The 12,978-nt window shown below is 36.3% G+C and overlaps 1 pseudogene across 1 annotated transcript; it reads left to right on the forward strand.

The window, feature by feature from the left end:
• The first annotated feature begins 7,918 nt into the window (after positions 1-7,918).
• Positions 7,919-9,187, forward strand: LOC149220942 (uncharacterized; annotated as a pseudogene). The gene is made up of 2 exons (XR_016249324.1): positions 7,919-8,432; positions 8,580-9,187. The product of XR_016249324.1 is annotated as an uncharacterized LOC149220942 (transcript).
• Positions 9,188-12,978: the final 3,791 nt, after the last annotated feature.

Consider the following 12,978-nt stretch of genomic DNA (forward strand, 5'->3'; position numbering starts at 1 on the left):
ATTTAACGTACTTACCTCGCGACCCTTTGAGGAAGCGTCGATCCACCTCGCTGTAGCTGACAGAACTCGGTGATAAACCCTCGTATAATTTGCTCGAGCCAATGGTCCATAGCGCACACGATCTTATCTTCCGATGCTTCTAGTCTGCGCACCAACTCTGGAGTCCACACAATAGGTTTGTCAAGCCTACACCTTCCCTGACTGTCTGCTAACTTCACAATCCACTCTTACAACTCAGAGGGGAAGGATGCAAAGAAAATTTCGTGGACTTCTGTATATAAGTAGCACTCTAACCACTGTTCCTTTGATACTTGCGTATTCCTGTTTTCCTGTGCCGCGAACTCGTGAATTTTTCTGTCCAACCACTCTTCAATTTCTTTCTTTGTCGGATTCCAGTGACACGACATCAGACATCTCTTATGCAGATCCCGGTCCCGACAACGAAACTATTTGTTGGCTTGTTGGGGCCTGACCCAGGTTCAGAGGTGATTTAGCCAAACAAATATCGGTACTACTGACCCTTTTAGCAACAATCCGCGGAGTGCGAACTGAGGTCTCACCCGAAGTAGTATGGGAGGGTGCTAGAACCAGGTTTTCACACCTTGGAGATGTCTGATGAGTTCAAGTGGTTCGCGGTTCGACCCTGCGCGCACGTCGCTACACGCACTTACCCGTACTTCGCAACCTGAGATACTGCCTTCACGTAGCCCTAATCGGGGGTCGAACGCTGTTATTACCGAATCCTTTACTAATATTCTACTGTTAGTTGATTAACTTAGCTTACTTGCATGTGTAAAGTATACTTAGCAATAAAAATCATTCATACAGGTGTGTGAAGTAAATAAAAAGTATATTTGCAATTTATTTCAAACATGTAATAACTCCAGAACAGATACACATAATTTGGATAAAACTTCTCTTTATTATTCTCTTCTTCGGTTACAGACTCGACTCTGCCTTGCGCACTTAGCTACAAGGGTCCGTGCACTTAGCTGCAGACTACTAGGCCTCTATGCACTCAGCTGCAGAGCCTTCTCCCACTCTACGACTCAAGACACACTTAGACACTTGATCTGTGCTTCTACTTCCCTATCCCTTACTTAGTTATCTTTTACACTTAGAGCCTCGCTCTATTTATACAATCCCATGGTCCGTGGACCATGAGTAGGCCAACATTACATTACAAGACTAGGGCGGACAACCCTGTGACTCTATCATACATTTCGCGCTCCACACCTGCACTTCGCGGAGTCTTTACAACAAGATTAGGTCAAAACTTGGGCTTTGAGCCCCAAAACATGCCTTGGGGGGATTCCATGCCCAACAACCATATACCCTTCTGATTTTATGGGGAATCTTCCTTTATTTGGGTAATCCAACTTATCCAACCCTTCACTAAAATTAGGCATCTAGGAACATAACCAAGGACCTATTGAAACTTTTCTTTTATACACTTTCTAAGCACAACCATGGACATTTATTTACTAGAAAACCTACCAACAATGATTGACTTCTCCATTTTATGGATATTAGTTGCATGTCTTTACCCAAAACTAAGGATGGTTGCTCAACTTTTCACTTGATACATTTTTAGTTTTGCTTGGGAGGATCATTGATAGGTGGAAGTGAGGAGGGGCTTGGATGGGGAGAATAACTGCCACCCTTAAACATGTCTAGAGTGATAAACTACTTAGAAACCAGAATGTGGGTAGGTGGAAGATTAGTAAGATAAAATTTCTGGAGGAGGATAAAATGAATATACAGGAGAGGGGACATAGTGGGGGACCTAGATGGGGAGTGAAGGGAAAGAGATCAAAATGAGAAATGAGGCAAGAACCATGTTGAGAGGTGTGTCAATCATCATGAGATGTGGAGGACTCACAACTAAAACCTAAATATTTGTCCTTGTTTTTAGTGCTTCCCATGTTGTGACCGCACCTATTTCAGATATGATAGATACTCCATTGGATATGAAGGGATGAATGGGGATTGTGATAGAGGGAGGTACATGGGTAGCTCTAGATATCAACCCCCTCCTAAGGATTTGTCATGAAATTCACCTCGTCATCAAGGGTGAATGCATGAAGATGGGTTACACTTTTGGGCCAAATGTGGTAATGAAATTTCAAGTTTTTCCTCTTTTATCGAATTGAAGCCCTCAAAATTCATATAAGCACTATGAATTTTGATTCAGAGTAAAAAGATAAATTGTGGAGAATTATGTTGTTTTCCTAATGATATTTTTTGCAAAAATATTTAGTGTCGTATAATATGTCAATTTTCCATTAAATCAAAATGATCGTCCTTGCAAATTTTCACACATCTTAAGAGATATGTGTGTGTTCACGTAGCATAACTTAGTCTAAAATGTGTAATATATATATATATATATATATAAGCATGATCTACATGGAGAGAGCTACGTTTTTCATGTTAAAAATTTATTCATTTATTCAAAATTATATTTTTTTATTATTTTTCGAAGTTGGTGAAGTAATGTTTCAATTCCATTTTGCATACATGTGTTCACATAAGGTTTTTTTCAACTATTTAAATAATTTGAAAAACCAAGAGTACTTTTTGAAGAGGATTCATAAACAAAGGTAGTGGTATTTTTTGAAATTTTTTCGTTTTGTATATTTTATGACATTGCTTTTTTATTCAACCTCTTTAAAACTGTCCAAAAAAATTTCAAGCATTATGTTTAAAAGAAATTAGAGAAAAAATATCATATGAGTTCAAAAATGTCAAATTCATATGCCATTGGATAGAGGTTTCCTTCCCGAATCCAACATGATCAACTTTGCCACTTAAAGACAATTTTTTCTTGGAGTCCACTAGGGAACAAAATGGTGTTGCGGAGAAATTTGCAGAAGAGGAGCTAAAACTCTGTTTTTTAGGCCCTCAACAACTCGATCAAGCGCTTAAAACACTCGATCGAGTGCTATTCAAATTTCAAATAGCTCGATCGAGGTTTTAAGAAACCCTCAATCAAGCCCTTAATGTGATTAAACAGAGGCTCGATCGAGCTATCATAATTATCTTAAAAAAAGAGAAACAAAAAAAAATGAAGCCTCTCAATACTTTTCTATAAGCGAATTATAAAATTTATTTATTCCACAAATTTTGTTTTTATAAATATTCAAATATATTTCAAACTCTAATTTTCCTTAATTATAAATCCAAATTTTATTTTATTTTACCAATAAAATAGTTATAATAATATATAGATAACTTTCTATAAAAAAAATTCAATTTTGTTTTTTCAATTTTGAAATTCTTAAAAATGATAATATGTTTAACATGCTAACATAGTACTACTAACTGACATATACATCATCAAAATAAACAAAAAGGAAGTTGCTTGCTACTACTCATCAGAGGACTCCACTGGAGTTGGGTCCTTAGAGCTGGAACCTGGTAATTTTGATTGAGGAAGGCACAAAATGGGCTTCTCAAAATGACCAAGGCAAACATTCTGATACTGAATTTGAAATTGGACAAGTTCAAATTATTTCTGAATTTCCTAGAAACCGGGGTCAGATTTAATGGAACCTGTAGAATTCATAATAGCTCGGGTTAGTGTACTCTTCATCATCCAATAAATATGCATTGTTTTTTTACACTGAGTGAGCCTACCTCTGGTATGGCCTGGATCAAGAACCAGTAAACGCCAATCCTCCAGCTGCACTTCATTCTTATCCCGCTGGTTGAAGTATGCCTCCCATGTTGCGATCAACTTCCTTACCTGAGTAGGAGTACCTGTATTATAATCTTGAGCCACTGCATTGATATGTTGGGTGTCAGATTTTCTACCACTCCATCTTGGTGGCTACGACGAGGAGGATCCTCGTCCACCTCAACTCCAAACATTTCGACTGTGACCCCAGCCCCCATTTCCCGATGGAACAACACCTGAAGATGGTCGAGCCATATCTATCAACCACCACTTCACCACAATATACCTGTCCACTCGAACCAACCAAATGACCAACCGGGAAAAGACCAACAGCATGCTGGTTGAGCGGGATCCCAAACTAATTAGACCTGACACATATACAAATGAAAAGAGCAGGAAGCAAATGACATTAGGCTCGGGCCATGCAAGAACATAATAGGTCGAGAGGTCCAACCATCAGCGTCGCTTTTTTCCACTCACGAGCACCTCGTGCTCAGACATATCTCGGGACAGAAAGAGACCAAGGATGGTCTATCTCCACAGAAGAGAGGAGCTATAGGCTGGCTCCTCGAGTCAATTCCCATAGATAAACACACCAGAACGATATAAAACCAGAAATGACGAGATAAAAGAGACTTTCAGAAGCCAATCCATCCAATCACATAAACAACCATTTCCATCGGGTCAACAGTCCTTCCATAAAAGACAAGTAACCCAAATTGTTCCATACATTCCCATTCGAAGCAATGAAATACCATAAAAGACAAACACCGACATAGAAACAACAAATGCATGGTAAATTTAGCCACATAAACATGCTCGCCTAACAAGCAGGTGATTCCAGGTCGCATAGTAATCCAATTGCAGGATGGGTCGACTACCTTGAATGCAACAATCATAATCATAGTTTGTCATAGGCGAGGAGGGGAGAAAAGACACAGAACATACCCGACTACCAACGCCATGAACTTGAGGCCGATGTTTTCCCACGGACGGAACCTCCTTGTTGAGCTTTCCACCAAAGAATAGAGACCCAGGTACCTTCGCTTGACGCTTGAAACCAAACTACAACACAAAGCAATTGCATGAGATGGGATGCATGCCCTCACCATCTAGAGGTTAATCGTATTGCGTCGAATTACTCCCGCCTTAAACTCTCCCACGCGATCTACCACCTCTCCATCTTATTCACACATGCAATGTACTGGTAGGAGTTGCCCTTCCGCTCTGCCTCCCATCATATCACCTTTAACGAGAGTCCCAAGAGGGACTATGAGTTGTCCCACACCTCGATCGGGGACACATTTTTGAGTTACACTTATTCATATAAAAATTATAATATTTATTAAATCAAATTGTTAAATTTTCTTATGTTTAATCAATTTACTATTTAAATTATAATTATAATAAATTTATTATTTAAATTATAACATTGAAATTTTAAATCATATTAAAAACTATTTTTTAAGTTATCAAATTATAAATATAAGAATATTACAATTTCAATTGCAAGTGAGATAGAATCTTTTTTCAAATCTATACACCAAAACACTAGAAATGCAATGTGAAATTAATCCACACCATTATTAATTACCTATTCAAATGTAATTAGCAATTAAATTTTGTTTTTTCTAAAGTATTAAATACTTACAATTTTAAAGTTTGCATATCATTATTGATATTTACATTAATTTTAAAATTTCAATATTTAAGGCTTGATGGAGCTTTAGGGCTCGATCTAGCCATAAAGCTCAATCGAGCTTTAAAGTCCGATCGAGCTCCTAACTTGATGTTACACAGGAGCTCGATCGAGAGTTCGTTTTAATGCTCGATCAAGCTACGTTTTTAATGCTCGAGGAGCTCGATCGAGCGCTAAAAAATAACCCGATCTAGTGCTTAAAAATGACTCAATCAATCGCTTAAAAAACTCGATTGAGCTATCTTTTTTCACTTAAATGCGCCCTCTCTTGCCAAAAAATATAACCCAACTCTATACTTTAACTCTCAATCAAAACTAGTAAAAAATATAAAAATTTGATTAAAAAAACATTCAATAAGCCACACGGATTAGGCCTCTCGAAACGAAAACCTACACCATCAAACCCTCGAGAAGAAAATTGCAAAATCGAAGTCCTTCAAAAGGAAAATGGACTATATTATATCTTAGTCTCAATGTAAAAATATATTATTGTGATTATTATGATCTTTCTAGATTATGAGATAGTGAATAATAATCATATTAAAATAATTAAAGCTTAATAAGATGTTAAATTATAAAATCGTTCATTTTTAGATATTTTTCATGATATTGTGGTGTTTAGTTATTTTAATTACTATTTTTATTGTAAAATTTACAAATATTGATTTTTATTTTAATAGTATTTTTTAAGTTATTATTTTGAAAAATAAATTTAATCATTTGAAAATTTTATAAATTATTGGTAATATTTCAATTGTTTTTATTAATGCTTTATTATTATTAATTTTTTTTGTTATCTGTGGTTGATGTTGTATTAATTAATTTTTTGAATATATATTTTTGTATTTATTATATATATATATATATATATAGTATTGAATTTGTTTTATTTACTATATATATTTTTGAAGTATTGAATTTGTTTTATTTACTATGTTATTAGGGAATAGATTTGAAATGTTAAATTTAATTTAATTTAATTTAATTTTTATTTTATTTATTTATTTTATTTTTTATTTTTTATTTATTTTATTTTATTTTATTTTTATTTTTATTTTTTTTTTCTGAGTTTTTTTTAGCTTTTCTAACTTTAAGACTCTATAAAGGTGGATTAGCTAATTTGTAAATTCAAAAATCCCAAAGTTTTGTTGAGTTTTTGTTTCTTAGTTTTTCTAACTTTAAGGTTCTATAAAGGTGGATTAGCTAATTTGTAAAGCCAAAAAGCCCAAAGTTTTGTTCAGTTTTTTTTGTGTGTAGTGAGACTCCAACTTTTGTTGAGTTGTTTCACTTTCACTTATTTTATGGTTTTATAATAAAAGTCAATTAGCTAATTTTAAAAGCATTTATGTGTTGTTGCCTCAGGTTTTTTAGCTTTAAGGCCACACCAACTTAGTTATTATGTAAAGGAGAATCATAAAAGCATTCACTTCTCACAATTGCAATGACCTTGAAGTTTACGATGCTAGATCACTACATTTTTGGTTATTTTATTTTAGAACTATTCCCCAAGTATGTACATAAAGCATCTCCAACATCCACGATGAACATTGAGCTCAAACCAGCTTGGTGATCTTTATGCCTCTCTCAAAAGAAACATTAGGTAGGGAACTCTAGTGATCAATAGGTCAATTTTCAAGAATAAGGTTCTTTGAAGAAAGTGAGGTTGTTGGACAATAGGATGACGTTGTAATATGTTTGATTTCCAAAGCTTTTATTGGATTTGGTCACCACTCACCATCATGGTTATAGAGTTACTTTTTTACATCCTACTGTTGCCACTAAAAAATAATTTGATAATTGTTATAACACTTACCTAGACCTGTACTTATAAAGGTACATCAACCCCTAGACTCCAACCACTTTCGCCTCAGTGGAAGGCCATAAAATAAGAACCATTTAATTGCCCCAAAGGGTGAGTTTGCTATTGTTTTTGTGGTTATTTCACTTGTGATTTATGTTAGAGTTGTTGCGAAATAATTATTACACTTAAGAATAAAGAGTTGTTGCAAAATAATTATTACACTTAAGAATAAAAGGTTGGCACAACAAGGCCATAAAATAAGAACCATTTAATTGCCCCAAAGGGTGAGTTTGCTATTGTTTTTGTGGTTATTTCACTTGTGATTTATGTTAGAGTTGTTAGAGTTGTTGCGAAATAATTATTACACTTAAGAATAAAGAGTTGTTGCAAAATAATTATTACACTTAAGAATAAAAAGCTGGCACAACAAAAAGATAAAATAGAAGTTGCTAGCCATAATATTAACATTTCTCCAATTATTTCATTATGTGTCTATTGATATACATGGAAATTACATAGGTTTTACATTAAAAAAACAACCTAGATTCATCTATACTAAACCTAATGAGAGAAGTAAACCTAGCTCAAACCAATTACAAGGTGCCCATATAAGTTAACCAAATAACTCTTTATATTTGTTTGAAGTCAACAAAATCATTTGTTTGCCAATTAATTTATGAAATTAATTGTTTAACTCACTCAGAACGACCGCTGTTTCTTCCATGGAAAGCCCACCATTATAACGCTACCCTAATGGATGTTATAGACAGATTGAAGAGAATGAATATTTGCTGGTTGCCACCCGTGCTACTTTAAGTACGCGTGTTTCAAAGCAGGCTAGCCTGCTTCATGGCCAATCAGATTTTGGCACAGCATACGAAAGTTAGAATGAGGATTCGAACTCATGACCTCAAACAAAAGAAATGCGAAGACCGACTCTTCAAAACAGACCGAGTATTGAAGATTCGCAAGAGAAAATGTCTCTTTTGCAAATCGCCACAGGTCTGGTTATCGGTGGCACCGGCGCAGTCCTGTACGCGATAAGGCCGAGGGACCCTGTGTTCGAGGTGCTTTCAATCGATTTGAAGGGCTTCAAGCTCGGGTTCAACACAGATTCGTTTATTCCGGTTCCAGTGATTGATGTGGAGCTCAGTATTTCCGTCAAGGTCACCAACCCGAACGTGGCGCCCATCGAGTATAGCTGTGCCACCATGTGCATTTACTACAGAGACTCCCTTATTGGGCAAGCACAGGCCAGTCTACATCCCTTCTCAGTTTAGGGTTAGGGTTAGAATTTCGCCTTTTTAGGTTAGGGGTTAGGGTTTCGTGTTTTGTTTTGTTTTTTTTTTGGGGTTAAATCCCTATGTCGCATGGATTGACTATAATAATTGTTTGAGCAGGTGCCTGCAGGGAATCAAGGGGCTAACTCCTCTGAGATACTGGAGTTGCCTGCCAAGATGGATGGATTGGAGGTAAGCAGCATCTGAAAGATTTGGCGAAAGATGTGAAGAAAAGGGAAATGTGTCTGAAATCTGTGGTGAGCATTAAGGGAGTTGCTAAGGTTTGGAAATGGGGTCACAAGTTCGAGGTGGACGTTGAGAGCCTGATCAAGGTGGATCCAATTTTCATGGATGTTATTGACCAGGAAAACAAAGCGCACCTGCAACTTCATCCTGAGGCCGTGCTGGTTTAGCTATTTCTTTGGGGAAATGGGCAGGAAAATTGTTTATCATTGGGAATTAAAATTGCTGCATGGTATTCTAAAATTTGTAGGTCTTTGTAATGGACTTAACTCTTTAATGAAGTGGGCAATGTTTTTCAAATGGCTACAATGGAGTTCCATTGAAAAGCTTCACCTGCATGGGATACAGGTGAGTCAGCTGTATATATTATGTACAGCCAACTAAAGTTTCATAATTGATCTCAAAGCTTCTTGTATGAATCTTAAAAGCACTAAACCGCTTGAATTGAATTAGCCCAACAAGTAACAACTCAGAATACATTTTTATGAATGGTGACATGTAGAATGCATAGATGGGTTATGAATTAGTCATATTATTAGTGTATAATAAGCCATAATGTTATTGCAATTAAATATACAGTGTATAAGACATACTGTTTATGCACTCAAATATCTTAAATGGTCCACAATATCTAGTTGTTGTTCTCCTGGATTTGCCCAACTTAATTTGGGAGGCTTAGTTGTTGTTCTCCTGGATTTGCCCAACTTAATTTTGGAGGCTTAGTTGTTGTTCTCCTTGATTTCCCCAAATTAATTAATTTGGGGGGCTTGTTCTCCTGGATTTCCCCAAAAATTAATTTGGGAGGCTTGTTCAATGGTCCACAATATCTAGTTGTTGTTCTCCTGGATTTGCCCAACTTAATTTGGGAGGCTTAGTTGTTGTTCTCCTGGATTTGCCCAACTTAATTTTGGAGGCTTAGTTGTTGTTCTCCTTGATTTCCCCAAATTAATTAATTTGGGGAGCTTGTTCTCCCGGATTTCCCCAAAAATTAATTTGGGAGGCTTGTTCTCCTGGATTTCCCCAACCCCAACTTAATTTGGGAGGCTTAGTTGTTGTTCTCCTTGATTTCCCCAAATTAATTAATTTGGGGCGTTTGTTCTCCTTGATCTTGTTCTCCTGGATTTCCCCAAATTAAATTAATTTGGGAGGCTTGTTCTCCTGGATTTCCCCAACTTAATTTAGAGGCTTAGTTGTTGTTCTCCTTGATTTCCCCAAATTAATTTGGGACGCTTTACATGGAGGAACACAGTTTTTGACTTTGAAAGACTTGACTAACTTCTTATCATGAATGAGCGGATAGCTCTGTTCAAAATTTTGGTTGACATGGCATAGAAATTTTTTTTCTTTGACATGGCAGATAAATACTATGAGTCAATTAAGCTTCAATGTTCCTTCAAGCAATTAGGATTTTTTTTGTTGTTGCTGACACGTCGCCTCAGATTAGGAAGCACTCATTTTTTGCTGACATGTTGTACCTAAGAAAGGACTATTTTTGGTTGACATGTTGTACCTATGTTGCTGACAAGTCGCCTCGAAAAAGGACTCATACCTATGTGTTGACACGTCTACTCGAAAAAGGACTCATACCTATGTGTTGACACGTCCCCTCAAAAAGGAAGGACTCATTTTTCCCTGACATGTCCCCTCAAAAAAGGGGAAGTCTCATTTTTTCCTGACATGTCGGCTCAGAAGGGAAGGACTCATACCTGTGTTGCTGACACGTCGCCTCAAAAAGGAGGGACTTACCTGTGTTGCTGACACGTCGCCTCAAAAAAGGAGGGACTCAAACCTATGATATTTGTTGTTATAAGCTCAATTGAGCGCAAGTAAGATTGCCAAATCCTATGATTTAATATACTCTTTATTACTTGATTACCCTCTTAGTTTATTCTTTATTACTTGATTCACGCTCAGATTGTTCATCGTATTGAGATCAAGACATTGTCTTGAAACTCAACTTTCCATCCATCTCCTTGAATAAAGCAATTCGAAATTATGAAGTGAACATTGTCTTGAAACTCAACTTTCTATCCAATTCCTCCTTAATCAAAGCAATTCGAAATTATGAAGTGAACTTGTGAACTTTGAGTCATGGTTATGTACTATTGCATTGTGCAAGTTTGCTAGCTCTTGTAATTTAACTTCCACGATATTAGAGATCTTATAAGTAGTAGAATTCATAGTGGTACCATTTCAGTAAGTTTATCGGCCAACACTATAATGGTGACTTCAACCTCAACATTGAACTTGGAATCGACTTCAATCTCAACATTGAGATTGAACTTGGAAATAAATTAGCAAGGGTTTGAAAATTGAAAATGTTATAAAATTCTAGCGAAAATTGAAACAATCCCCAAAAACTTTGCAAAATTAAAAAAGTACATTTTTTAATTTTTTTTTTAGCATAAGGACTTCAACGTATAGGGGTCATAAATTGTTAGAAAATTTAAATATTAAAAATAATAAATTATAGTTTATAATGAATTCAAAAATTTAATTAGAAAATTTTAAAATGTTGTTTTTTTTGTTTTCATTTCTTCAAATACACTCCAATTTTAAATACAATCCAATTGCACATGGAGGAACACTCCAATTTTAAATACAATCCAATTGCATATGGAGGAACTGCATGTTTGCATGTTTTGCATATTTCGCTGAGCACTCGAATGACAAGCTTGCATATTTCACTGATCACTCGAATGACAAGCTTTTGATGAAGATGGGATACTCTGCCACCATAACTTGTCCACCAAACATCTACAAGTTAAAACAAATAAGAGAAACATAAGAAAAAACATTGAAATTTGAAACTTGAAGCAAATTATTAAGAGAATAAACTATGAAATTTGAAACAAATTGAAACTTATCTCACATTTTGGTCGTCTTATCTTTAATAGCCATATGCTAAAACCCATGCTAAAACCAAATTTGCCACTTGCCATCCTATATATCTCCATTTCTTTAGAAATATTCTTCACGTTCTCGCTTAGATGACACCATCCTCTCACTACAAGTGAGGAACCTTTGCATTAAATCGAAACCATAAGAGTAAAAAAAATGTGGAGTTGAGGTAAACTGCCCCAACATGAATGGGGCGATGTAGGGTATTGTTCCATCGCTCATTAATCATTCTCCATACCAACTATTGTTTCTCAAACCCTTCATCCCGCTTATTCTCAAAATAGACATGAATGACTTCTTTGGCCCTATCCATGGCCTCATACAAGTAGTAGCTCATTGTGGGCTTGTCTTAATCAACCAATCGAAGAACTCTTACCAAAGGTTTGTGTCATGCCTCTACACCTGCGGTGATCTTCCAACCACTTGTAGCGAGGTGCGGCACCACCGAATGTTTTCTTTTAACAATACTAGCACCCGTGGACTACGCCTACTTCAACATGAACATACTTAGTTTATGTTTTTACGACCGAATAAAGCATTATCCTTTATACTTTAGTGAAGACCATTCTCAATTATTAACCATGTACAATAAACCGAGAACATCAACAATAATCAAGTACAAAGGGAGGGGCAACTCCCAGAAAGTCTGCCCAACAATGTATTATAACAGCTTTTCTTCAATAGTACAAATACAAGTGATGCTTGACAATCTTCAAGCCAACACTTAGAATAATTTTACAACAAGGCATAAACCAGCCTTTTTACAACATTCCCTGCACCTTTGCATAAGAAGGAGTGCTCACCCGAGCCACTCAACCTCCCTACCAAATCCTGCATAAAACCGCACACTAGAACTCCCTCAAACCGTAACCGTTCACATAAGACAACTTACGAAGTCCTTAATTCTTATGCGCATATCCTTCCAAGACTACGCACTTTTCCCCTTGTCCTTATGCGAGAGTTATGAGCGAAGATCGTTGGTGATTATGAGCTCCATACATGTTTTATTTATATGCTTGCATCATGCTTATTCACCTTTAAGGCCGACCACTTAACTTATGTCATGAAGCCCTCCACATAATATTTTATGATGTCGGCTTTGTTATATTTTATGCCCCATGTGAATGCGTATAAAACCTTCGTATACTCTTATAACATGTGCGTATAAGTGAGGAATGACACTTAGTCATTTTTCGGTGTGCATAGTTTTGTCGTATTTATCGTCGCAAGCTGACCGCATATCGTCGCACTTGTGTCGCAAACCGTCGTTCAGCGTGCCCGCCCGGCGCCCGTCGCACCCGCAACCGGAGGTCCTAACAGTTTGGAAATGGAACACACCTCCTCCACTCCTGTCCAAAATATCTCATGATATGAG

The sequence above is a fragment of the Pinus tabuliformis genome, chromosome Q (assembly GCF_031772625.1).
Source record: "Pinus tabuliformis cultivar Carrire ecotype Pingquan chromosome Q, CPIR1, whole genome shotgun sequence".
NCBI lineage: Eukaryota > Viridiplantae > Streptophyta > Pinopsida > Pinales > Pinaceae > Pinus > Pinus tabuliformis.